The 27,261-nt window shown below is 41.5% G+C and overlaps 1 protein-coding gene across 2 annotated transcripts in view; it reads left to right on the forward strand.

Moving 5' to 3' along the window:
- The first annotated feature begins 8,285 nt into the window (after positions 1-8,285).
- DIS3L2 (DIS3 like 3'-5' exoribonuclease 2) overlaps positions 8,286-27,261 on the forward strand; it is a 348,656-nt gene continuing 329,680 nt past the window's right edge. Inside the window, exon 1 of one of the 2 annotated variants that reach the window (XM_043578169.1) lies at positions 8,286-8,596. The gene's annotated coding sequence lies outside the window, so the exon portion shown is untranslated. The remainder of the gene's footprint in view (positions 8,597-27,261) is intronic. The other variant, XM_043578167.1, reaches the window with a different exon arrangement.

Raw genomic sequence — 27,261 nt, forward strand, 5'->3', positions numbered from 1 at the left:
TTCTTTTTTTAATCAAATTTTTATTTATTTATTTATTTATTTTTAAATTTTTTTAATGTTTATTTTTTTTTGAGACAAAGAGAGACAAAGCATGAATGGGGGAGGGGCAGAGAGAGAGGGAGACACAGAATCGGAAGCAGCCTGCAGGCTGTGAGCTGTCAGCTCAGAGCCCGATGTGGGGCTCGAACTCACAGACCGCGAGATTGTGACCTGAGCTGAAGTCAGACGCTTAACCGACTGAGCCACCCAGGCGCTTCTTTTTATAAAATTTTTAAATGTTTATTTATTTTTGAGAGACAGAGACAGAGTGCAACTGGGGGAGGGGCAGAGAGAGAGGGAGACGCAGAATCTGAAGCAGGCTCCAGGCCCTGAGCTATCAGCACAGAGCCTGATGTGGGGCTTGAACTCACAAGCTGTGAGATCATGATCTGAGCTGAAGTCGGATGCTTAACCCACTGAGCCATCCAGGTGCCCCAAGTTTTCCATGTTTCTTCATTGAATTTTCCCTTTTGCTAATCTTTCCCTGTTGCTTTACCTGAGTTTTCTTCTTGTGTAAGTTGTGTTCAAAATTGTTAACTTCCTTTAATGTTTACAACTTAGTAGAGCTTAACTTTGAATAATATTTCCTAACAATTGAAACTTTTTTGTGGTTTTTCATTTTTGCATTTTGTTTCTCTTATATTTTCTTGGGTATTTAATTGGCTATCCTACTAGTCTGCAAATATTGTATTAATTTCTTATCTCATTTTGCAGAGTAAGCAGATACTGTCTTATTTTCTAATTTATTTGATTTCATATTTATTGTTTTTCCTTTTCAAATTTGCTACCTTTATCTTTAAAAAATTTAGGTGTAGATTTAGTTTATTTTTTCCTTTTTACTTCTTATTTGCACAGGCGTGGGAGATACAAAAGTTCCTCCAATACAGTTTTAACTGTGTAAATGGTATCTGTTGTTTTTGGTCTTTAAAGTAATGTCCCCATATTTGGTGTTGCTTTTTCAACTCAGTTGTTCCGTCACAGAGTCTTTCTTCCGTTATTGCCTGGTCATGTGCATATAAGGTAGTGTACTGGCTTTTTCTTCAATTTTATTGTATGGAAGTCTGAGAAAATATGTGTAAAATCTTTGTGCATCTATTGTGAATATCTTTATCTTCAAAATTGCAATTAATTTTTGTGAAAGCTTAATGTGCACTTGAGAAAGCTCTCTATTTCCCAATTTTTCCTCTTTGGATCAGTTCCTCCAATCACCTCCTTCTGTAGAAGAAATGGAGGCCCCCGAGGTGCAGAGACTTGCCCATGACCTCTCAGTGGGGCTGGGGCAGAGCCTGTGTTTGTGGCCAATGAATGGAGCATTGTGGAGAGTTTACACCAACATGCTCCAACAGCACCCTTCCCCTGCTGGTGCCCCATTCTGTTGAAAAGCTACAGAGCAGGGCTGCCTGAGGCCAAGCAGCTTGTCTTGTGTGCACACCCTCTCCCTGCAGCCTCCCTTCTTCACACTGCATCATACTGACCTGTTGTCCTTGGGCTTCTCTTTGGCCTCGCCTGAAAAAAGGGATGGTTTCCTAGGATGCTGCCTTCTCATGGAAACAGACCTCCAGTGGGTCCGGCCATGGGTGTTCTGGGCATGCCCAGGTATGCCAGAATCCTGGGATGAACATAACTTAATCAGTCAAGCTGGGACCCGCTACACTTGCTTTTGTGCAAGCATGATTTATCTGAGCCAGGCTCTTATTCTGTCTCCCCTTTCTTTAAATGTATTTTTAAAAAGATTCATAGGTGTGGATTTTGTCTTTTTAATCCAGTGTACGATGCTATTTTTTTAAATAGGAGAATTTAGTCCATTTACATGTAATCTTATAATTATTTTGATTGTGTCATTCTGTATTTTTCTCAGTTAATGAAATTCTTTGTTTTCTCTTTAGTTTAAGATTTCTATTGGAGGCCGTTTTTTATTCATTCAAATGAGATGAGATTTTCTCAAAATTTTCTGAACAACCCAATTTCTTAGTGTTTTACTATGTTTTCACTTACCCAACAAAAAACAGATATGCTCATTTCTTTCTATTTGTTCTGATTCAAACGATTTTTCTTAAGAAACTTGCTTTTCTTTCTTATAGATTCAGTTTTTTTGCTTGTCTGTTTGTTTTGTTTTTGGTCATTCACTCACCTCCAAGTCCTCCTTAGTCAAATCCTTTTGCTTTGGTTTTGGCATTCTGAAAAGTTTTACCTCCAGTTAATTTTCTTTAATTAAAAAAAAAACTTTGTTTTTAATTTTAAGTAGAGCATGAGCAGGGAAGAAGGGTCGAGGGAGAGAGAGAAAATCTTCAGCAGACTCTGTGCTCAACATGGAGCCTGATGTGGGGCTCATCCCACCACCCTCAGATTGTGACCTGAGCTGAAATCAAGAGTCAGAGGCACAACTGACTGAGCTACCCAGGCGCCCCTCCAGTTAAAATTTTTATTTATTTATTTATTTATTTATTTATTTATTTATTTAGAAATGTTTATTTATCTATTTTTGACAGAGAGAGAGAACAAGCAGGGGAGGGACAGAGAGAGAGAGAGAGAGAGAGAGAGAGAGAGAGAGAGAGAGAGAGAAAGAGAATCCCAAGTAGGCTCCATGCTGGCAGCACAGAGGCCAATGCAGGGCTTGAACCCATGAACTAGGAGATCAGGCCCTGAGCTGAAACCAAGAGTTGGATGCTTAACTGATTGAGCCTCCCAGGTGCCCCCAATTAAATATTTTAAAATATGATTGTCACATTTTATGAAAACTATACTTTATATCCTTGCTTTTCAGACTAGTTATATGTATCTGTGTAGATAGGCTATACACTGCATAAGATTATCATTTCTCTTTGCCTGTATACATATCCTTCATTGAAATTTGCTCCCTTTTCCTTCAATAAGTGGGTCCCCCGGCACACACACATACACTGAGACCCTAAGGAAGGTATGGACTTGAACAGCCATGATTGTACTGAGTGGGTCTGTTTCCCTGGGTTAGCCGATTGGCTCCCATGGACCCCTAACCCATAGGCTGGCCTTAGCCAATCGCATGTTTTCTCTCTATATGTCTAAAATGAGGAAACTCATTCAACATTGGGTGCTGGAAAGGGATGAATAGACTTACCTTTCATTGAAATTGTCCCTCCCCCACTCCAAACACACACAGACGCAGAGCAAACCCATCCCTCCCCTCCAGCACATGACTCCTTGGAGGAGAGTTGTTATCTGGAAAAAAAAAAATGGGTTGTGTTGGGAAGAGAGAGTGCCAAAAGAGAAGTTTGGTAGGCTGCAGCATCGGCTACAGAAGGAAGAAAAAAAAGCTCTCTCCGTCGGGACCATCATACACCAGACACTTAGTTGTTCTACACTCCTAAGAGTGACTACCATTTAGGATAACCTCTTATCAAATGATAGTATTAACGAATATGTATTTAGTATGTGCCAGGCAATGTTTTAAACGGTTTACATGCATGGACTCATTTCAATTTCCTATCAACCTTATGAGGTACTATCATTACTCACTTTCGATGAGTAGGGAAACCTCAACGGAGAGGTTGAGTAACTTGCCTAAGGTCACATAGTGAGTAACTGAAGGAGTTGGATTTGAATGCAGCAGTTTGGTTCCCCTTGTCTTAAGAGGCATGATGCACTGCTGTTGTAATGGAATCGCCAGCGTCATGTGAGGCTGGCATCTGGCAGGGGGTGAGGTACAGGAGAAAAGTAAAGTATTGTCCTATAAAGACCTCCAGCTGCAGTGAATTCTCCAACCAAACAAAGGTATAAACATTCTGGGTTTAATGAGTTTGGATGTCATTCTTTTTTCTTTCAACGTGTAATAATTGTTAGATGCCATTTACGGCTGCTGAGATAGATCTTTGATTAAAAGACAGTTAAAATTGGAAAAAAAAAGGAAGATCAAAGAAAGAAAAGATCAAAATGGGAGGACGAGAGAGTATAAAAATCAAGACAAATTTAAAGCTGAAGACGTGGGGAATAAAACCCTGGAATGATAACATTGTAAATGAGAAGTTTCCAAAATTCATGCTTTTAGTAGCATATGTTAAATAAAAAATAAAAGAAGAGCAAAGAACTAGAAAATAAAAAAAATTTAAAAAACCCTAAAAATGTTAAGAATAACGTGTTGATCAATCCTGATAAAATAAAATGAATAATTAGAAGTATTTGAAAAGGTGAAGTTTTACTCAGGAGCTAGAATGTGAGAGAGACATTAAGGTAAAGGCTGAGAGTCATAAGGCAAAAAAAAAAAATGGGAATGATCTAGAAGGATTTACATTTAAATAGTTAAGAGAAAAACAATACCATAAAGATAGAGGGAAAAGAAAAATGTACTATTTTTTTAAAGCTAACTTTAAAGTGAGGCAAGAACAAAAACAGACTCTAATCAGACAAGGATTGCAAGCGGGAAAGAGTAGTCTGGGCAGGGCTAATTGCTGGAATTGAGGCGGCCAAGATCAACTGATATGGTCAGGATGAGACATATTTTCTGTTCACCCATAACACTCTCCGCTGGCAGCTCTGTCACCTGCACAGATAAAGATGAGGCTTGTGGCGCTTGATTCCATCCCAAAGCTGAGCCGGGTCCTTCCAAAGTCAGACCCCCAGGCCAGCAAAGCCTCCTTCACGTTGGTCCTTGGAATATGTTCAATTCTACCTTAGTTTTTCTTTAACATATTTAACAGTCCCTTTTGTTATCTTTTAGTTCCTTCAAGCTGAGATTCACACGTGAAAGACAATCAAAACAGGTTGTTGTTGAATGGATTTATTCCATCTTACTTCCTTGAAGTTCTGGTGGTGTTTGGTTATTACATTGTTCTCTCTCTCTCCCCGTCTCTCTCTCTCTCTCTCTCTCTCTCTCTCACACACACACACACACACACACACACACACACACACACACAATCTTTATCACCTAGCTTCATTTCTTTTTAATGTTTATTATTATTATTTTTATTTTTGGGACAGAGAGAGACAGAGCATGAACGGGGGAGGGGCAGAGAGAGAGGGAGACACAGAATCTGAAACAGGCTCCAGGCTCTGAGCTGTCAGCACAGAGCCCGATGCGGGGCTCGAACTCACGGACCGCGAGATCATGACCTGAGCCGAAGTCGGCCGCTTAACCGACTGAGCCACCCAGGCGCCCCACCAAGCTTCATTTTTGATGTTCTAACACTTCTTACTGATTCTGAGTTGCTTGGTTATTTACTTTCAGGGTAATTAGTGGCAGTAGAATTGGGTGGGGGAATGAGACAGTTTACAGGACTCATTTTTGGATTGGGCTATTAGGGTGAGGGTGTGGTGGTGAGGGACAGTGGAGTCATGGATGATTCCTAGGTGTCTGGATGTCTGCCTTTGAGACTGGGTGGATATTAGTACAGAAGACCAAGTTGGGGGTGGTGGTGGTTAGGAATCAGGGTCAGGCTGCACCTGGAAAACTCTGGGGCACTGTAGCTGTCTATACTCCCTAAACTCCCAGGAAGGCTTGTATTTCATAATAGACACAATCCCTCTCCATGCCAGCACGGGATTCTTCTGGAGGTAGCAGATGGCTCACTTCATATACCAACATGGCATGGTAACCCTGGCCCTTTGTTCATATTCTGGGTATTGCCCAAAGCATTTCGCATCATTAATTGGCTATCCATCATCCAGAGACCAAAGTCAGACAAAGCTCATCACCTGGAACCTTTCTTGCCCACACCATTCTGGAAGTACAGGGTTCACCCACAACTTCCTGCAGTTCTCTAAAAATATGCCCATCATAGAAACGATAAGTTTCCATCTCTTGAGGCACCACTGAAATCTCCTGGAACCCCAGCCAAGTTGAGCCTGATGAATCACCTTGGCTCAACTGAACACAGTTCTTTAGAATTGATACTCTATTCAAGGCTGTCAGGAGGATGCGGGAATAGACTTTATCTTTTGTACTTCATGGATTTGGGGCTTTTTCTATATTACAAGTTGACTTCGTCCCTTCCGCTCACATAACAATTGATTTAGCTTCCCTTTACCAAGCTATAACCATTTTCTGGTCCTGCCTTGCTCATGTTACACCTAGCGTCCCTTGGCTGATATTTTGGGTGTTCCTAAACTCTCCAGCCACACGTTTCAAATTTCATGGTTTACTCTCACAGATGGTTGGTCACATCCATCGTGGGTAGACTTGTAGCCTCTTCGAGAAGAATATTTCTCTTCTGGGTGAGCTTGTTGTAATACTTGATATAATGAGGATGCACTGGTTCTGGACTGGAGGTATGCTTGTGGGGCAAGCCTTTCACCCTTTCCTTTTGCCCACAGGAGGAAGCCCAGAGCTAATTCTACTTACATGATGTCCACCCAGCCCTGTAGCCTTCACACTAGCTGACACACTTTCTGCCAGCTGTCCCCAAATGGGATCTGCCTGTGGAACTTACAGACAACAATTGTCCTTCCGTTGCTCTTGTCCTTGTTCTTCTACACCTCCTTCTACTTTTTTTTTTAATTTTTTTTTTCAACGTTTATTTATTTTTGAGAGAGAGAGACAGAGCATGAATGGGGGAGGGGCAGAGAGAGGGAGACACAGAATCGGAAACAGGCTCCAGGCTCCGAGCCATCAGCCCAGAGCCCGACGCGGGGCTCGAACTCCCGGACTGCAAGATCGTGACCTGGCTGAAGTCGGACGCTTAACCGACTGCGCCACCCAGGCGCCCCTGCTTCTACTTTTTAATGTTTATTTATTTGAGAGAGAGAGAGAGAGAGAGAGAGAGAGAGAGAGAGAGCGCGAGCGCTAGCATGGGAGGGGCAGAGAGAGAGGGAGACGCAGAATCCGAAGCAGGTTCCAGGCCCTGAGCTGTCAGCACAGAGCGCAATGGCAGGGCTCGAACCCATGAACCCGCGAGATCATGACCTGCGCCGAAGTTGGATGCTTAACCGACCGAGTCACCCAGGGGCCCCTTCTATTCCTGCTTCTAATATTTTTGGTTTCCTTGGCTTCATCTCCCATTTCTGGCTCTGAGACCCCAGTTTTTATGTTATCAAAACTTTGTTCTTTCCCCTTTCTGGGTATTCCCATCCCTGGCTCCATTGGGGCTCCTCCCACCCATTGAGTCCTTTGCCGTCCCTGCTGGGCTTCTTCCATCATCTACAGTTTGAATAGACAAGGTGTGCCCCCATCACAGTCTTGCTGAGGATTCAGACCTGTGTGCACATTAAAAATCAAAGGCTCGTGGGTTCATTGATTCTTCAAACAAACAGTGATTAAGGCTTTTCTTTGCGGCAAGCACTGGAGACCCAAGATTAAACAAATATTTCCCACCTTCGAGAACTTCAGGTATTAGAAGAATCCCGAAATTTACAAATACTTTCAAAAACATCAAGGCATTCAGGAACAATTTAATGTATTTCTTTTCCTTGTCTTAATGTGGAGCACATGGTGGTGGACTCCTTCACTACACAGATTCAAGCTACCGTCGACTTTGACGCCCTATTCCTGAATTTTGATTTTTTATGGTCACCACTAGGCACTTGATCTTCACAGCATTTGACACTGGTGACCACCTCCTTACTGGAATTCTTTCCTCTCCCGCTGTATTCTCAGCAGTCCTTCAACCAAACATTCTAATTTTATTTTGTTTTGGTTTTTTTTTTAGTATTTTATTTTTAAGTAATTTCTACACCCCTAGTGGGGCTCAAACTTACAACCCCTAGATCAAGAGTCCCATGCTCTACCGACTGAACCAGCCAGGTACCCCGTTCAAGGAACATTCTGAACGCTCTTTGGAGGTTCCTGTTCCTTTGTTCACAACATGAAAACATCATGTTGATGTTTTCTGGGCTCCATTCTTTCCTCTCTACGCACTTCCCTGGGCAGGCCACACTGACCTTTCGGTCGGTGTCTCAAACGAGCCTACTCTCGTACCTGAAACACTACTCCTTACCCTTTTACTTGCTTGAGGTAGCCTTTTCCCTACCCGTGTCCGGGTAGGCTTCCACAGCTTCCCATACTTAGCCCACCCAGGTAAGCCGCATCTGTCTGCCCGCGCTCCCACCAGTCTGCGCATTCTGGCGGCAGGGACCCCGCCTGGACTGCCCATCCCTGCATCTCCAGTGTCAGCCCTGCCCCGAGCCTTGAGCAGGTGTCCAACAACCAAGTATCTAGTAAACGAAAGAATGAGTAAAGCCCTGTGCCAGGAAAGGACGGGCGTGGCTACATCCGGGGGGCCTAGAAGCAGGGCGCGAACCCGGGCTGGGAGGGCTCCAGCGCAGGGGCGGGAGGGCTCCCGCAACTGACTGGCTCTCGAGCAGGGGGCCGCGGCGGCCGGGGTCGCCCAGCTAGAGCCACCGGCTACAGTTCATCGCCCCCGCGAGGCGAGGCCACACAAGTCGCGTTGGCCCTTCGCCAACTCCTGCCACCTCCACCGCAGAGGAACGACGGCCGACCACCGTCTCCGCCGCGCTCCCGAAGCGCGCGGCGTTCTTGGCCCCGTCCGGCCACCGTTGCTTTCTATACAGCGGCGCCCCTGACCCGGAAGAGTATTCTCCTTAGCAACTGCGGGACCGCGGCGGCGCCAGCCTCCCGGGAGCGACGGTGAGGCCTCCCCGCCCCCGCTCCGCGCGCCCCACCTCGACCCTTGCCCTGGACCGGCCCCGGGTCTGACCTGCCACGTCTCCGCAGCGCTTAGCGGGGTACCTGCGGCGCCGGTCCTGGGCGAGCGCCCTCCGCCTCGGGCATCGCTCCCCGGCTCCGGCGTCGCCCCTGCCCACCACACGCCCCCCTCTCCCCCGCTCCCGGCCGACAGGGCCTGTCAGGCCCGGCTCCTCGCGCCCGGTCCCCCCGGCCCTCTCTCGTAGCCCCGTTAGGGGCGCGGATAAGAAAACCAGAATTAAGCAGAGCCTGTTGCTGTAGAGAGGACGCTTCCCGAGGCTCGGGTCACCTGTGGACGCGTTCTTATGGGTCCAGATACAGGTGTTTGGGACTGGCAGGGATGGAACCCTCGAGGAGCCGGGAATGGCAGCCGCTTAATTAGAATGCTTGATGTTTGCCTGCTGCTTTGCGCTTTCCAAAGCGATGTCTTTTATCTGCTTTGTTGATCGTGGAGACTCTTGCAATTGAATATTTTCAACTGATCGTTTCCCGGGGATTAGGTTTCCTGTTTTTAGTGATGTGCGGTTAGTATTATGTAGCTTAGATTTTGTTTGTGTCTTCCAATTTTCTACGGAAGGAACTCTCCCCGGGACTGATTACCTTTGGGAAAAATTTCAGGTGAATTTTGCTACGTTGAAAAAAGTAGGGGCAGGTGTTGTTAATATCTCTGATTTGCATTTGAAAAGACACAGTGATACTGAAAACCTCCCTTTATTGAGTTTGTAGGTGTGGTACTAAGAAAACTCTAAACCTTATTTGAACATTGTTAGGTAACAATTTTATATTTAATGATAATAGAGTTAGGGGCGCCTCGGTGGCTCAGTCAGTTGAGTGACTTGAGCTCAGGTCACGATCTCAGGATGGATGGCTTCCAGGCCGGCATCGGGCTCTGTGCTGACAGCTCAGAGTCTGGAGCCTGCTTCACATTCTGTGTCTCCCTCTCTCTCTGCCCCTCCCCCCTCTCTCTTTCTCAAAAATAAACAAACATTAATGATGAAAGAGTTAAAGCAGGCCTGCGAACAATTTTCGGGAATGACATTTGGGAATAAAAGTGCAGGAATTTCGATAGCAAAATCCATTAATCAGCACGGTATAGTGTTTAACCAACACGCCCAGTGTTCTAGGTACGTGAAAGGATAGAAAATAAGAGACCGTACACATTAAGTTTTTGGAAAAACTACAAAATAGCATTTGTTTAAATACAGAATCAGAGGAGAGAGCAGTATGGGCTGGAGTTTTCTGTAACATGTTTATGGATTATATCTCTAAAGTATAGGTACAATTTGTGTTTGTATTGGAGGGGACAGGGAATCCTAAACAGTTTCGTATGTTAAGTGTGCGCGTGACATTTTGTAGCCCTTATTTAAAGCTCTGTGGTCACTTGATTCTATTTCACTCTTAGTAAAAATCAGTCTGGCGTTTTTTTCTGTTTGAGATCTAAATGAAGATGGTTAATATCAGGAGGCTTTGCCACTGAAGAGATTCATTCCTTCGCTTTTGTGATGGTCTTACTTTTATGTGAGACACCACAGTTTTCAGTAAAGTTAGTTACTAGTTCCTATATACTTAAGAGTTTTGTGGAATGTTGCTTTTAATATTTGACAGCTATTTCCAGAGTGCTTCCTATGTAGGAGGCATTGTATCAAGAAATACCAAAAACAGGTTACTCAACAAGGAGTAGTTTTGCTTTATCTGCAGTGTATGTGTGTGTGTGTTTGTATGTTTTACCCATCAGCCTTTGATGCTCAGCATTTGCGTAGGGGCATAGAAGGACCGGAGGAACTGATACAGGCATCTGAATTGACTTTTTTTTTTCCCCCGTAGGAGTTGAATAGGGATTTTTGGCTCAGTTGCTTTGGATGTCCTTCAAAGATTCATTAAGGAGACCTCTTACAGTGTTTTGTTGCTTTCTTATAGTTTTAGTGGCCATTTATTCACTTTTTCAAAAGTATTTGAGTGCCTATTTGGTGTATTGTGCTTTTGTTGGAAATGGGGGAGAGTGAATACATCCGTGGCTCCTGTCTTCAGCAGATGATACCAAATAATCACACGAATGTGAAGCTGCAGATTTTTTTCTTTTCTTTTTTTGATTTAGGGAAGTCACGGGAAGGACATTTGAACTAAGATCTGAAGGATGCACAGGAAAGGAAGAGTGTTCCAGTCAGACCCAACAGCACAGGCAAAGGACAGGAGAGGACAGCACAGGCGTTCATGGGGAGGACTGGAGATTTAGGGTACAGCTCTATGTAGAGAACAGGAAGAGTGTTGGAAGAATCTGGTGGGAGGGGGCTGGAGAGGTGGGCCACAGGGCCTTGTAAGCAGGTTGAGGAGTTTTTCTTATCTTTCGAGTAAAGAGAAACCTCTATACCGTTTTACTTAGAGACCTCCGCTGGATTGCAGGTGGGGATGACACTGTTACATTGTGTTTACAGAGCCTGCTTTGTATTTCTACCTTTGCTTAGTATTTGTATCGTCTTTTTTCCTCATTTCCCCAATGTGCTCCCTCAGTGTTACTGTAGTTGGAGAAGCTTCCATGTCCTACCAACGAGATGCGTCCACTTTTTTTTTTTTTCTTAATTGAGAGAAAAGGAATTTTAAGGATTAGTATTGGACACTAGAAGTTAGTTGATTTGAAATATTTTTGCATCAGTATGACTGCTAGGGCACTAACTTCTGAGACCTGTTTCTTTTTAGTTGTTGCAATAAAAACACATAATATAAAACTTACCCTCTTAACCATTTTTAAGTATACAGTTCAGTGATGTTAACTATATTTACACTGTTGTGTAACAGATCACTGGGACTTTTTTATCTTGGAAAACTAAAACTGTACCCAATGAACATCTTCCTGTTTCTTCCTCCAGCACCTGCCCCCCCCCCCCCCCCCCCCCCCCCCCCCCCCCCCCCCCCCCCCCGCCCAGCTCCTAGTAGATTTGAGTTTTATTGCTCTAAATGCTTTTTGAAAGAATCATATTTGTACCACATTTTGTAGTGCTTATCTCAGAATGCCTTCAGGTCAGTTGATTTTGGGTATTGGACTGGAAACAATTTTGAGATGGTTCCATATTTTAAGTACAAAAAAAACATAGCAAAGCATTTTCTTAGATGGGGAAGATTTGTAAACTTTTATTTGCAGTTTTCCCATTTTATCTCGGACTTTGTATTCCTGTAGTGTTGTATAAGTAGCCTTATAGAATCCAGTTTGTTTTTATTTTTTATTTATTTTTAAATTTTTTAATATTTATTATTGAAAGACAGATATAGAGCATGAGCATGGGAGGGGCAGAGAGAGGGGGAGACACAGAATCTGAAGCAGACTCCAGGCTCTGAGCTGTCAGCACAGTGCTGATGCGGGGCTCAAACTCACAAACTGCAAGATCATGACCCTAGCCGAAGTTGGACGCTTAACTGACTGAGCCACCCAGGTGCCCCTAGAAGCCAGCTTTTAGAATGACCATTGAACCTTTTGAAAGTTGGTTTTTTGTTTTGTTTTGTTTTTTTGTTTGTTTTGTTTTGCTTTAAATGGGGAGTTGCTGTGGAAAGTAAAGTTCATTTTCATTCAAATATTACTGAGCACATGCACAAATCAGACTGTGGGCCTGGAATGGTTCTGTAGATCCCTCTGAGGTCCAACTGTCTGTGCCATTACTGGTGACATCAGGGAGACAGCCAGATTCTTGTTGTCTTTATTAGATGGAAGGTAGTGGTGGAGCTGTGTCATAGACTCTGGGTCTAAAGTTCTCTCTGGTCCAGCAAGAGAGTGGACGCAGGATTAAAATGGGAGAGATGGCTAATGTCTGGGAGAAGACAAGAGCCCCAAATAAGGGTCCTTGCTCCATATTTGTTAAGATCAGAAGGCTTACAAATGTGATGGGCGTGCACAAAGAGATAATGAATCTGTGAACATTAACTCATGGGCATGAGGGAAAGGGGGTTTTGAAGATACATGATGTTAGGGGTTTGGGTCTATATAAACCAAAATCCTGGTGCCGGGCAGATGGATGTTAAGGGTAGACCTGAGGTGCTGTGTCTGTTTATCTTAGCCAGCCTAGGGGATAAGACAGGCAGAGGATGCAACCTCAGGGTCAAAAGCCACCTTTCTTTTGCTAATCAGCTCTGCTCTGGGTAGCTTCACCCCTCAGTGGTCTATCACCCTATTTACCTGTTTACCTAATTTGGTTCTTCCTTCCTGTGAAAGCAGCTTTCTGCTATAGTACTAAATTGGGGGGCCTTTTCGCCCTGAATACCTAATCTCATATACCTTTGCCCACCCCCCCCCCCGCCCCCCCATCTTGGGGCCTCTGCCCTGTCTATACTTATTTACCCAATCTCGTTTACCCACACTTGGGTGTGAGCATCCTATGGCTTTGTAATTCTTTTTGCCTTGTTGACCCATCAGTGCAGGCTCAGGGAATTATTCCTAAGCTTACTCCCCACAGAGCTGCTCCTTTGTGTCACATCAAGGGAGATAGAAGGATTTGACGAGAACTTTTCAGATAGCATTTTTTGGAACCATAGCAAGAACTTGATGTCCCAGAGTTGCAATTATGAGATTAACTCTCATGTTGAGACTGGAAGTGGTTGGGTTTAGTCAACTATTAGTCCAAAGAAACTTAGTTTTCTATTTTTTTTTTCCTATGGTGGTAAAATTTACCATCTTAACCATTTTTAAGTGTTCTGTTCAGTGCTTTAAATACATTCATAATGTGGAAACATCACCACCATCCATCTCCATAACTATTTTTTGTCTCATAAAACTGAAACTCTCTGCTCATTAAACAACAACTTATTCTTTCCTCTCCCCAGCCTCTGGCAACTACTATTCTACCTCTGTCTCTATGATTTTGGGCACTCTGAGTACCTCAGAAGTGGAATCATACAGTATTTTTTTGTGACTGGCTTATTTCATTTGGCATAATATTTATTTGTTTGTTTGTTTAAATGTTTACTTATTTTTGAGAGAGAGACAGAGCATGAGTGGGGTAGGGGCAGGGAGAGGGAGACACAGAATCTGAAGCAGGCTTCAGGCTTCAAGCTGTTAACACAGAACCTGATGCGGAGCTCGAAATCAAACCACAAGATCATGACCTGAGCCAAAGTCAGACATTTAACTGACCAAGCCACCCAGGCACCCCTAGCATAATATTCTTAAGGTTCATCCATATTGTAGCATATATCAGAATTTCCTCCTTTTAATTTTTTAAATTTAATTTAATTTAAAATATTTTTTAAATATTTATTTTTGAGAGAGAGAAAGATAGAGTACAAGCGGGGGAGGGGCAGAGAGAGAGGGAGACAATCCAAAGCAGGCTCCAGGCCCTGAGCTGTCAGCACAGAGCCCGACATGGGGCTTGAACCCACGAACTGTGGGATTGTGACCTGAGCCAAAGTGGGACGCTTAACCGGCTGAGCCACCCAGGTGCCTCAGAGTTTCCTCCTATACCACATTTTGCCTATCCATCCATCTGGTGTGGACACTTGGGTTGCTTCCACGGTTTAGCTGTTGTGAATAATTCTGCTCTGAACATGAGTGTACCATCCAACTACTTTTGATTCTTTTCTTACATCCTAATACAGCTGCCTCTGGGTTGCACCAGCGTTGGCAGACAAGAGACAGTGTTCATACTGGCAGGGAAGGACTTTAATGTGGCACAGAGTACAGGGAAAATGTCACTCATGAAATCACCTGGGACTGATAAGGACTGATTGAGGTACCTGCCTCAGAAAAATGCCTTCTAATTAGAAAGTAAAGAAGAGGAAGGGGCTTATCATTTATGGAGCCACCTCTCCTCCTGTGTGTCAAATAATTCATATGCATTATGTCATTGATACCAAGTTTTGTCCAATGAGAAAGATGATTTGATTCTTGGACTGATAAGAAAATTGAGGCTCAGGGAGTATACTTAAGTCGTAAGGCAGTATGTGTTAGGACCGAAGTATGGACCCGTGTCTGATTCCAAAGCCCACATTCCTTCCATGACACTGCATCATGCTACTTCTGTAAACGTGTTCCGATATCGGCATCAATGGTGGGCATGAGAATATCAACATAAATAGTGCAGGGACTATAAAGAAGAGGGCGAGTAATGAAGTAGGCTGATACAGTAGGAAGTCTTAAAAACCTTTTTTTTTTTTTTTTTAAATTTTTTTTTCAACGTTTATTTATTTTTGGGACAGAGAGAGACAGAGCATGAACGGGGGAGGGGCAGAGAGAGAGGGAGACACAGAATCGGAAACAGGCTCCAGGCTCCGAGCCATCAGCCCAGAGCCCGACGCGGGGCTCGAACTCCCGGACCGCGAGATAGTGACCTGGCTGAAGTCGGACGCTTAACCGACTGCGCCACCCAGGCGCCTCTTAAAAACCTTTTAAATGAAGGAAAGTATTGTTATCTGGTAGACTGGAGAGCTTAGGTGACCAAACCTCGAGGAGGCAGAACGTCATGCGATGCTAACTGAGGAACTCTGCTCTTGAGTTTCCTGAGCAGATTTCTTTTAATGAAATTGGATTGTTTCTCCCATTAGACTTGGATGAGGAAGAGAGGTTGGTAGTGATTGCCTCCGTGCTGAGGGGTCCAGAGAGAAGCCCCAGACATTTCTCTTTAACTTCTCCTCATTTAGAGAGCATTTCTCCACGTGGAAAATAGTTGCTTCTTTTTCTTTGCCATGGTCAGCTTTAATCCATTTTAAAGGATTGAATATGAAACCACAGCAGCAGTTACGATACCAAGGAAGAGATAATAGCACATTGTTATTTTTGTTTAATCCTACTTAAAATAAAAGCAGCAGCTTGCATGGCTTATTATTCTTTTTAGTTCTTTTAGGTTTATTTTATTATTATTATTTTTTAAGTTTTTATTTATTTAATTTGAGAGAGACAGAGAGAGAGAGAGCAGGGGAGGGGCAGAGAGAGAGAGAGAGAGGGAGAGAATCCCAAGCAAGCTCCACACTGCCAGCACAGAGCCCAATGTGGGACTCGAACCCACAAGAGATCATGACCTGAGCTGAAAGAGACCCACTGAGATCATGACCTGAGCTGAAACCAAGAGTCAGATGCTTAACCAACTGAGCCAACCAGGCTCCCCCTTTAAGTTTTTTTAAATGAAAAAAATATTTGAGTTGTTCAGAGCTCTTTTGCTCCAATAAGACATTTGTTTTCTTTATGATTTACTGAATTTTGCTAGTTTAAATCAGTCTTTCTTAGTAGTTCGGAAATAAGGATGAGCCATGAATTTTATGACTAAAATGCACATTATTAACAGGGAATAATTTTACATGAATGAATTAGGGCCCAATTTTTATTTAAAGGATTATTGATTACTAGTTAAGACTATATTTTTTAAAAACTGATTTACTGAGGAATAGTTGTCATATTACAAGCTGTATATATTTAAAGTATACAGTTTGAGTTAAAAAAAATTTTTTTTAAAGCTTTTTAAGTAATCTCTGTACCCAGTGTGGGGCTCGAACTCACAACTCTGAGGTCAAGAGTTGCACACTTCACTGACTGAGCCAGCCAGGTGCTCCCAGTTTGTTAAGTTTTGACATATGTATGTATTCATCATCACAAACAAGGTAGTGAATAAATCCATCACGCCCAAAGTTTTCCTTCTTGGTCCCCATCCCAGATAACCACTGATATTTCTGTCATTATATATTAATCTTCATTTCCTAGGATTTCCTAGAGTTGTATGTAAATGGAACCATACAGCATGTAGTTTTGCTTTTTTCACTCAGCATAATTATTTTGAGATTCACTCCTGTTTTTTAGTATATCAATAATTGATTCCTCTTTCATGCCTAGTAATATTCCTTTGTATGGATGTATCACAGATTACTAATACATTCATTTATTGATGGACATACTGGTTCTTTCCAGTTTTTAATTGGTAACAAAGAAGGCTGCTGTGAACATTTGTGTACAAGTCTTTGTGTGAACATATACTTTTGTTGCTCTTTTTGTATGCTTAACTTTGAAAGAAACTGTCAAAACTTCCAAGTACTATTTTGTATTCCTACCAGCAGTGTATAAGAGGTCCACTCCCTTGGGGCGCCTGGGTGGTTCAGTCGGTTAAGCATCTGGCTCTTGATTTTGGCTCAGGTCATGGTCTCACCGTCTGTGGGGTTGAACCCTGCGTTGGGCTTGGTGCTGGCCATGGATCCTGCTTAAGATTCTCTGTCTGTCTCACTGTCTCCCTCTTCCCCCACCCGTCTGCCACTCCTCGACTTTTGCGCACTCTCTCAAAATAAACAAACTTAAAAATAAAACAAATAAACAAAAAAAAAAGTTCACTCCCTCCACATTCTTGTTAACACTTGGTATGCCAGTCTTTTCAACTTCAGACATTCTAATAGATGTGTAGTGGTATTTCATTGTGGTCTGGATTTCTATTTCTCGGATGACTGGTGATGCTGAATATCTTTTCATGAATTTATTTGCTATTCACATAGCTTCTTTGGTGAAGTGTCTTTTTATTTTTTTTATTTTTGTTTTTTTTAAAGTTTATTTATTTTGGGTGGGGGGGGTGAGCAGAGAAAGAGGGAGAGAGAGAATCCCAAGCAGGCTCCACTCTCTCAGCACAGAGCCTGATGCAGGGCTTGAACTCACAAACCACGAGATCATATCCCTAGCCAAGATCAAGAGTCAGATGCTTAACCCACTGAGTCACCCAGGAGCCCCATGTTTTGTTTTGTTTTTAATGTTTATTTTTGGGAGACAGAGTGGGCATGTGTATGAGTGAGCAAGGGAGGGGCAGAGAAAGAGTGAGACAGAGGATCTGAGGTAAGTTCTGTGCTGCGGGTGGAGAGCCTCACATGGGGCTTGAACCCATGAACCGTGAGATCATGATCTGAGCTGACGTCTGATGCTTAACTGATTGAGTCACCTAGGCACCCCTGGTGAAGTGTCTGTTTAAATCTTTTGTCCATTGTTAATTGGGTTCTGTGTTTTTTTATTACTGAATTTTAGAAGTTTTTTTTTAATATATTCTGGATGTAAGTACTTTTTCAAATTTGCAAATATTTTTCCTTATCTCTTTTTATTCTCTTAATGGTGTCTTTTGAAGAGCAAAAGTTCTTAATTTTGATGAAGTCCAAATTACAATTTTTTTCTTTTGTTGCTGTTTTTGTTACTTTACCTAAGAAATCTTTTCCTATTTAACATCACTGAAATATTCTCCGATGTTCTAGGAGTTTTTGTTAGGTTATAGACTTAGACTATGATCCACTTTGAGTTTTTAAAACATTTTTTTGTGTTTTATTTATTTCTGAGAGAGAGAGAGAGAGATTGTATGTATTGCATGTGCAAGTGGGGGAGGGGCAGAGAGAGAGAGGAAGACAGAGAATCCTAAGCAGGCTCCTGGCCCTGAGCCATCAGAGCAGAGCCTGATGGGGGCTCAGACTCATGAACCGTGAGACCATGACCTGAGCCGAAGTCGGACACTTAACCGTCTGAGCCACCCAGGTGTCCCTTGAGTTATATTTATATGTAGTACAAAGTATGGATTTAAGAGCCAAAGTTCTTTTTTTTATAATCTTTTTTTTGAAATTTAAATTCAAGTTAAAGTACAGTGTAGTATTGGTTGCAGGGGTAGAACTCAGTGATTCATCACTTCTGTATAATACCCAGTGCTCATCCCAACAAGTACCGTCTTTAATGCCCATCGCCCATTTGGCCCATCCCCCCATCTGCCTTCTCTCCAGCAATTCTCAGTTTGCTCTCTGTATTTAAGAATCTCTTATGGGGGTGCCGGGGTGGCTCAGTTGGTTAAGCATCCGACTTTGGCTCAGGTCATGATCTTGTGGTTTGTGAGTTTAGCCCCACATCGGGCTCTTGTGTTGACATCTTGGAGCCTGGAGCTTGTTTTGGATTCTGTGTCTCCTGCTCTCTCTGCCCCTTCCCTGCTCATGCACTGTCTCTCAAAAATAAACAAACATTAAAAATAAATTTTAAAAAAAGAGTCTCTTACGGTTTGCCTCCTTCTGTTTTTATCTTCTTTTTCCTTCCCTTCCCCTATGTGCATCTGTTGTGTTTCTTAAATTCTATATAAGTGAAATTATATGATATTTATCTTTCTGACTTTTTTCAGTTAGCATAATACACTCTAGTTCCATCCACATTGTTGCAAATGGCAAGATTTCATTCTTTTTGATCTCCAAGTAATGTTCCATTTTATACACACACGCACGCGCGCGCACACACACACACACACACACACACATATACCACATCTTTGTCCATTCATCTGTAGATGGACATTTGGTCGCTTTTCATAATTTGGCTATTGTTGATAGTGCTGCTATAATCATTGGGGTCAATGTGCCCCCTTTGAATCAGCATTTTTATATCCTTTGGATAAATACCTAGTATTGCAATTGCTGGGTCATGGAGTAGTTCTATTTTTAATTTTTTGAGGAACCTCCGTACTGTTTTCCAGAGTGGCTGCACCAGTTTGCATTCTCACCAGCAGTACAGAAGTGTTCCCCTTTTTCCACATCCTTGCCAACATCTGTTGTTTCCTGAGTTGTTTGTTTTAGCCATTAATGTTCATTTTTTTACATATAGAATCCAATTCTAGAATCATTTGTTGAAAAGACTATTCACTAAATTGCCTTCTGCATAGGTTGGAAATCTACTTATATACGTGTTGTTCTATTTCTGGACTCCCTTTTCTGTTCCATTGATCTATTTGTCTTGATGCCAATACTACATTGTTTACATTATTATAGATTTATAATAGGACTTGAAGTAAGCTTTGCTGCTCTTTTTCCAGATTTTGGCTCTTAAAGGTTTTTTTCATTTCTATATTAATTTTAGAATCAGCTTTGTCAACTTTTCCAGAGTCTGCCTGAGAATTTGAGATTGTATTGTATTTATAGATTTGTTTGAGGAGAACTACCTCTTAATGATGTTGTGTCTTCCAACCCATGGACCTGCTGTAGTCTCCATTTATTTAGGTTTTATTTAATTTCTCTGAGAAAATTGTAGTTTTCACTGAGCAAATCATGTACATCTTTTGTCATGTTATCCCTACATATTTCATATGTATTTTCTTTTTTTTTTTTTTAATTTTTTTTTCAACGTTTATTTATTTTTGGGACAGAGAGAGACAGAGCATGAACGGGGGAGGGGCAGAGAGAGAGGGAGACACAGAATCGGAAACAGGCTCCAGGCTCTGAGCCATCAGCCCAGAGCCTGACGCGGGGCTCGAACTCACGCACCACGAGATCGTGACCTGGCTGAAGTCGGACGCTTAACCGACTGCGCCACCCAGGCGCCCCTGTATTTTCTTAAAACAACTGTTTTTTAAACACTTATTTATTTTTGAGAGAGAGAAAGAGAGAATGTAAACAGGAGAGGGGTAGAGAGAGACAGAGACACAGAGTCTGAAGCAGGCTCCAGGCTCTGAGATGTCAGCACAGAGCCTGATGTGGGGCTCAGACTCACGGAGCTGAGGTTGGACGCTCAACTGACTGAGCCACCCAGGCGCCCCTCATATATATTTTCTAATTATTTTCTTAAATTGAAGTATACTTGACAAAATGTTACATTAGTTTCAGGTGTACCAGATAGCATATTTCATATTTTTGGATGCTGTTGAAATGATGGTTTTTCGAATTTGTATTTTTGACTGTTGCTCCTTATACAAATATGCTTGATTTTTGTACATTGATCTTCTCTGTCAACTAGGCTATGCCCACTTATTCCTCAGGCTTTTTTTATAGATTCCATGGGATTTTTTACATAAAGATTATGTCATCTGTGAATACAATTTTACTTCTTTTCTAATCTTTTGTTGATTTTATTTTTCTTACTGCATTGGCTGTAATTCCCAGTACAGTGTTAAATAGAAGTGGTGAGAGCAGACATATTTGTCTTGTTCTGATCTTAGGAATAAAGTGCTTAGTCTTACACCATTAAGTATGATAATAGCTGTAGACTTTTTTTTTTAATGTTTATTTATTTATTTATTTATTTATTAAAAAATTTTTTAAATGTTTATTTATTTTTGATAGAGTGCAAGTGGGGAAGGGGCAGAGAGAGAGAGAGAGAGAGAGAGGGGAACAGAAGATCCAAAACGGGTTCTGTGCTGACATCAGTGAGGCCGATGTGGAGCTGTGAGATCATGACCTGAGCCAAAGTCAGACGCTCAACCAACTGAGCCATCCAGGTGCCCGCTGTAGACTTTTTATACATGCTCTTTGTCAGTAAGGAAGTTTCCTTCCATTCCTAGAAGTTTTGCTGAGAGGTTTTTTTGTTTTTTTGTTTTTTCTTTTTCAGAAATGAGGTTGGATTTTGGCAAATGCTTTTTCTGAGTCTACTGAGATGATCATATGGTTTTTCATTTTTAGTTTAATACGGTGAATGATATTGATTTTCAAATATCAGAACTAACATTGCATTCTTGAAATAAACTCTACTTAGTCCTGATGTATTATTGGTTTTTTTTTATATTGTTGGAATTGATTTCCTGAAATTTTGTTAAAAAAATTTTGCATCTATGGTTATGAAAGATATTGGTTTAGATGTTTTTTCCTGTAATATCTTTGAATTTGTTTTGGTATCAGAGTAATGCTGGCACCTTGGGATGAATTGGGAAGCATTCTTTTTCCTTTAATTTTCTGAAATAGTTTGCATCTATTCTTTTCTTTCTGCCTTAAGGACGTCCCATGATGTTTCTGGTAATGCAGACTTGGTGGTGATGATTCTTTTAGCTTTCATACGTTTGAAGAAGTTTGTGTTTTGCCTTTGGTTCTCAAAGATATAATTGCTACATAAAGAATTCTAGATTGACAGCTTTTTCCTATTGGTGTTGTAAGGATTTTGACTCAGTATCTTCTACCTTGCTTGTTTCTGACAAGAGATCTGATATCCTTATCTCTGTTTCTCTGTACTTTATTTAAAAAAAATTTTTTTTAACGTTTTATTTATTTTTGAGACAGGGAGAGATAGAGCATGAACAGGGGAGGGTCAGAGAGAGGGAGACACAGAATCTGAAACAGGCTCTAGGCTCCAAGCTGTCAGCACAGAGCCCGACGCGGGGCTCGAACTCACAGACCGCGAGATCATGACCTGAGCCGAAGTTGGCTGCTTAACCGACTGAGCTACCCAGGCACCCCTTTAAAAAAATTTTTAATGTTTATTTTTGAGACACAGAGAGCGCAAGCAGGGAGGGGCACAGAGAGAGACACACAGAATCTGAAGCAGGCTCCAGGCTCTGAGCTGTCAGCACAGAGCTGGACACAGGACTCCCCTCTTGAGCCCACAAGATCATGACCTGAGCTGAACTTAACTGACTGAGCCACCCTGGCACCCCTCTGTTTCTCTGTACTTAATGTGTCTTTTTCTCAGCTGCCTTTACAATTTTCCTTTAAACCGCTTTTAAGCAATTTAACTATGATGCATCTCTTACCATAGTTTTCTTTCTTTTGTGTGTGTGTGTGATTGTGTCATTGAACTTCTTGGATTTATGGTTTTATAGTTTTATCAAATTTGGAAAACTTTTGGCTCTTATTTCTTCAGATATTTTTTCTTTCTCCACCTTCCCTCCCCCCGTTTTGCAGATTTCACTTACACGTATATTTGATTGCTTAAAGTTGTCCCCTAACTCACTGATGCTGTCTTAATTTACTCTTTTTTCTTTGTTTTTCATTTTAGATAGTTCCTATTGCTATATCTTCAGGTTTATTAATTTTTTCTTTAGCAGTGTCTAATCTGCTATTAATCCCATCCAGTGTATTTTTCGTTTCAGGCATCATAGTTTTTAACTCTAGATGTTTGATTTGGATCTTTTTTATATCTTCAGTGTCTCTTAACCCATTCAGTCTTTCTTCTTTTTGAACATATAGAATACAGTTCTAATAACTACTACTTTCCTGTCCTTTGTTATTTCCATACATTTCTACATTGTTTATCTTTGTCTTTCTGTCTCTCTTTTTCTCTCTTTCACATATCCTATTTATTAAAGAAGTAAGGCAAGACATTTAATAATTTTTTAATTTTGTATGTTTGGAAACAAGCTTAAGAAAGTTATGGTTGGGGGTCACCTGGGCGGCTCAGTTGTTAAGTGTCTGACTGACTCTTAATTTCAGCTCAGGTCATGGTCTCACGGTTTGTGAGTTCTAGCTGCTCATCTGGCTTCACCTGGCTCTGTGCTGCCTGGAGCCTACTTGGGATCCTCTCTCTCCCTCTCTCTCTGTCCTGTCCCCATTTGCGTGCGTGTACACTTTCTCTCTCTCTCTCTCTCTCTCTCTCTCTCTCTCAAATAAATAAACCTAAAAAAAAGTTAAAAAAAAGAAAAGTAGCTTGGTTTGGTCAGGGTTAGATAGTTAACGTTCAGATTTAAATCTAGGTTTTTCACAACTTCTGCTCTTTCTGTTACTCCTGCCTCAATAGGAGGGATAAGATAAATACAGAATTAAAAAGAGTAGGGAAGGAATCCTAATAGAGAAGAATTATGCAAGATCTTATGAGAGTATGTAGGTCAGAAAGACTTCTAAGGATGCAGGAAGCATTTGGGATGAAACTTTGAGGACAGGTAAGATTTTGGAGGTTGTTCTAATGAGGGTGAAGCATTTGAGGAGGAGAGAAGAGTGTACTTCAGTGTGTGGGGTTGGGAGATTGGGGCATGCGCTTAGCTGAATTGGGTAGGAATATGGAAAGCAGATGACTAGGGAGGTTGGCCAGAATTTGTGGAGTATTTTTGATGTCTGGCTTTAACACCACTTTCTTTTTCTTTTCTTTTCTTTTTTTTTTTAACACCACTTTCTAGTATCCCTGTCTCTTCAACTGCTGCATGCTTCTGACAAAGGGATGGTGTCTTTAAAATTTTTTTTCATTACATAGTATAGTCTTGCACATAATTCACAGGTATTGATTGATGAATAACATCTTATTATAGTACTATTAATTATACTTTATTACTACTTGTGATTGCATTGCTTATTGTATAAGAAGTCTCAAATCCTGTGTTCATAAAATTCCTTCCAAACAAGTCAGCATACTTTATGCTAATTCATCTATTGATTGTCTCAGCAGTCATCTTACCATACGTAAAGAATATCCCACTTCCTCAGGCAGCCAGAATCCTGCTTCAACTTAAGGGTCATTGTGTAATCTTGTACTGTTCTAATGCAAGGAATGCTCAGATGATAGTGTTGTGGGCAGAGCCCAAGCCTGATTCTCTTGGACTTTTTCACTTTTGGCTGGGAGGGAAGAGTACACGCGGTACTGCCCTTGAACTCACAGCTGCCCACTACGTGCAGCGTTGACTCTGACACTGCAAGTGCTCAGCTGGGCTCACTCTCATCTTTGTTCAGTATCTCAATCGAGAGCTGAAGTTTCAACCAGGGTTTCATTGAATTTCAATCAATTCAAAACTAATTAATGGAAAAATAATCTTACCGTTCAAATTATATCATTCTTCCTGCATTGCTTTTAATTTTCTTTGCAAACCTTTTTACTCTTGAGTTCTGGCAAGTGCCCTCTGTGCTGGAGTTCCCGAAGTGATTGCTAGTGATTCTCAGTGAGTTTGATCAAAGAGTGCATTATTGCTGTATTACATGCTGTAATACATTGCTGTAGTACATTCTTTACTGTAAACCCTCCCTACCCCCATAAATCTCCTTGTTAATGCAACTTTAGAAGAAGAGGAAAATCAAGGATTTTGCTAACTCCTAACAGGTGTCTACTTAGAAGGACAACAGAACCCAGCAGATTTTCAGTGGCAAACATTGAATCTAGTCTTCTTTGTTTTACTTTTTAAATTTGAGTGTAGTTGACACAATTTGACATTAGTTTCAAGTGTACAACGTAGTGATTCAATTTCTTTATATGTTATGCTACGCTCACCACCAAGTGTAGCTACCATCTGTCACAAGATCACTGGCTGTATGCTGTGCCTATTTATTCCCACATTGTTCATTTTTTTAAAATTATAGTCTTTTATTAAATACTGAGAAGTTATAAAATAGCATATGCAAAACATGTGTAAGGTGTACAGAGTAATAGGACGGTGAATACCCATGTAACCATCCACCCAGTGTAGGAAAAAATTGCCGTTGCCATTAAAGATCTACATTCTTGTTTGTAATGCCACCTCTCCTTTTCTTTTTCAGAAGTAACCTATGTTTTATATTTTCTTTATACTTGGGTCACATCATTCGTATCCTTAAACTGTTACTTAATTTTGCACGTTTTTGAAGTTTGTAGAATGGAATCATAATGCAGATATTTTTTAGTGATTTGCTTCTCCCTAGAACATGGGTGTCTGCTTTGGTCACATTTTGCAAATAATTAATCCTGGGCTGCTTGTACTTAGCATAATTTATTTTCTTTCCTTCTTTCTTTCTTTCTTTCTTTCTTTCTTTCTTTCTTTCTTTCTTTCTTTCGAGAGAATGGGTGTAAGTGAGCGAGGGGCGGAGAGAGAATCCTAGGAGGGGCTGAGGGAGAGAGAGAGAGAGAGAAGTGGGATTCACCCTAAGCAGGCCTCGAGCTCACCCAAAGGGGGCACAAGTTCACCTGAAGCAGGGCTTGAACTCACCCAATGTGGGACTTGAACTCACGAACTGTGAGATCATGATCTGAGCCAAAGTCAGATGCTTACCGACGGAGCCACCCAGGCACCCCATAATTTTATTTCTTAATAATTTTCCTCACTAGTCTCATAAAGAATAAGATTCATATGTTTCTGCCTTTTAGAAAAAAAAAAAGATAATGCTTTCTGACTGGATAAAAATAACCTGGTTTCCTTTGGGGTATTCCATCTCCAGGCACTCCAGAACCCATTTCTCAGGGCCGTACCTCAGTGACTGGGTAGAAGTCCTTGAAGATGGCTCATTTTTGCTGTCTTTCCCCCTTATACTTTACCTTGGGCAGCCTGGACACTCCCCATTTTTCAGATAGGTATCTTTTTGGGTTTTTTTTTTATCCTGACTGCACGTAAGAATCACCTGGGGAGATTTAATGCCCATGCCTAGGCCAAAGGCCAATTAAATCTGAATATTTCTTTTTGTGATTGCTCCTATCTTTGGCCTGTTCTTTTTTTTTTTAACTTAACTTTTTATTTTTTAATTTTTTAACGTTTATTTTTTGAGAGAGAGAGAGAGAGAGAGAGAGAGACAGAGCATGAGCAGGGAGGGGCATAGAGAGGGGGAGACACAGAATCCGAAGCAGGCTCCAGGCTCTGAGCTGTCAGCACAGAGCCCGACGTGGGGCTCGAACTCACAGACCACGAGATCATGACCTGAGGCGAAGTCGGATGCCCAACTGACTGAGCTGCCCAGGTGCCCCTAACTTTGTGTTAATTGGTTTACTTCTTTCATATTGACTTGTAGGTCTTGACATTTTCTGTATATTAATCTTTGAATTCTTATATATTGCAGATATTTTTTCTCAGTCTGTTTGGTCATTATGGTTTCTTTTGGTATACAGAAGTTTTTAATTTTTAAAATTTGAGTCTTTTCCTCTGGTTTCTGTGTTTTTTGTCTTAAGAAGACTTTCTTTTTTTTAAATGTTTATTTATTTTGAAAGAGCCTGTGAGTTGGGGAGGAGCAGAGAGAGAGAGAGGGAGAGAGAGAACCCCAAGCAGGCTCTGCTCTATTAGGGCAGGCTTGATGCCGGGCTTGATCTCATGAACCATGAGATCATGACCTGTGCGGAAATCAAGAGCCGGATGCTTAACCGACTGAGTCACCCAGGTGCCCCAGAACAGATCTTTTCTCGTTACTCTTTCTTTGCAAACATTTCCCATCATTCTGTGCATTTTCCTCTTACATTTGATACTTAAAAGTTTTTTTTGCTGCTGTGAAATTCACGTCATAAAATCAGTCACCTTAAAGGGAACAATTCAGTGGCATTTAGTACATCCACAGTGTTGTCCTACCACCACCTCTGTCTAATTCCAGAAGAAAGCCCTGTGCCTGCTAAGTGTTGCTGCCTGTTCTTCCCTCTCCCTATCCTCTGGCAACCATCAATCTCTGTATGTCCCTGTGCATTTACCTATTCTGGATATTTCGTATACATGGAATCATATATGGTCTTGTGTGTGGCTGCTTTCACTTAGCGTAATGTTTTTCAGATTCATCCATGTGGTAGCATGGGCTAATTTTTCAAAAAAACCCTCATTATTTATGGCCAAAAAAGTATTCCATTTGATGTATATGCCACAATTTATTTATTTATCCATTGATGGACTTTTGGGTTGTTTCCACCTTTTGGCTATTGTGAATAGTGCTGCTATGAACCTATGTGTATAAGTATTTGTTTGGATAATTATTTTCAACTCTTTTTGGTATATACCTAGAATTGGAGTTGCTGGGTCATATGCTCATTCTATGTTTAACTTTTCGAGGACCTTCCAAACTGTTTTCCACAGTGGCTGAACCATTTTACATATCTACCAGTAATTTATGAAAGTTCCAATTTCTCCACATCCTTGCCAGTATTTGTTATTTTCTGGTTTGTGTTTTGCTTTGTTACAGCCTTTCTAGTGAGTGTGAAGGGAACCTCACTGTGGTTTGATTTACATTTTTTTGATGGCTAATGGTGTTGAGCATATTTTCATGAACTTGTTGGTCATGAATATATCTTCTTTGGAATAATGGCTATTCAC

The sequence above is a fragment of the Prionailurus bengalensis genome, chromosome C1 (assembly GCF_016509475.1).
Source record: "Prionailurus bengalensis isolate Pbe53 chromosome C1, Fcat_Pben_1.1_paternal_pri, whole genome shotgun sequence".
Classification (NCBI taxonomy): Eukaryota; Metazoa; Chordata; class Mammalia; order Carnivora; family Felidae; genus Prionailurus; species Prionailurus bengalensis.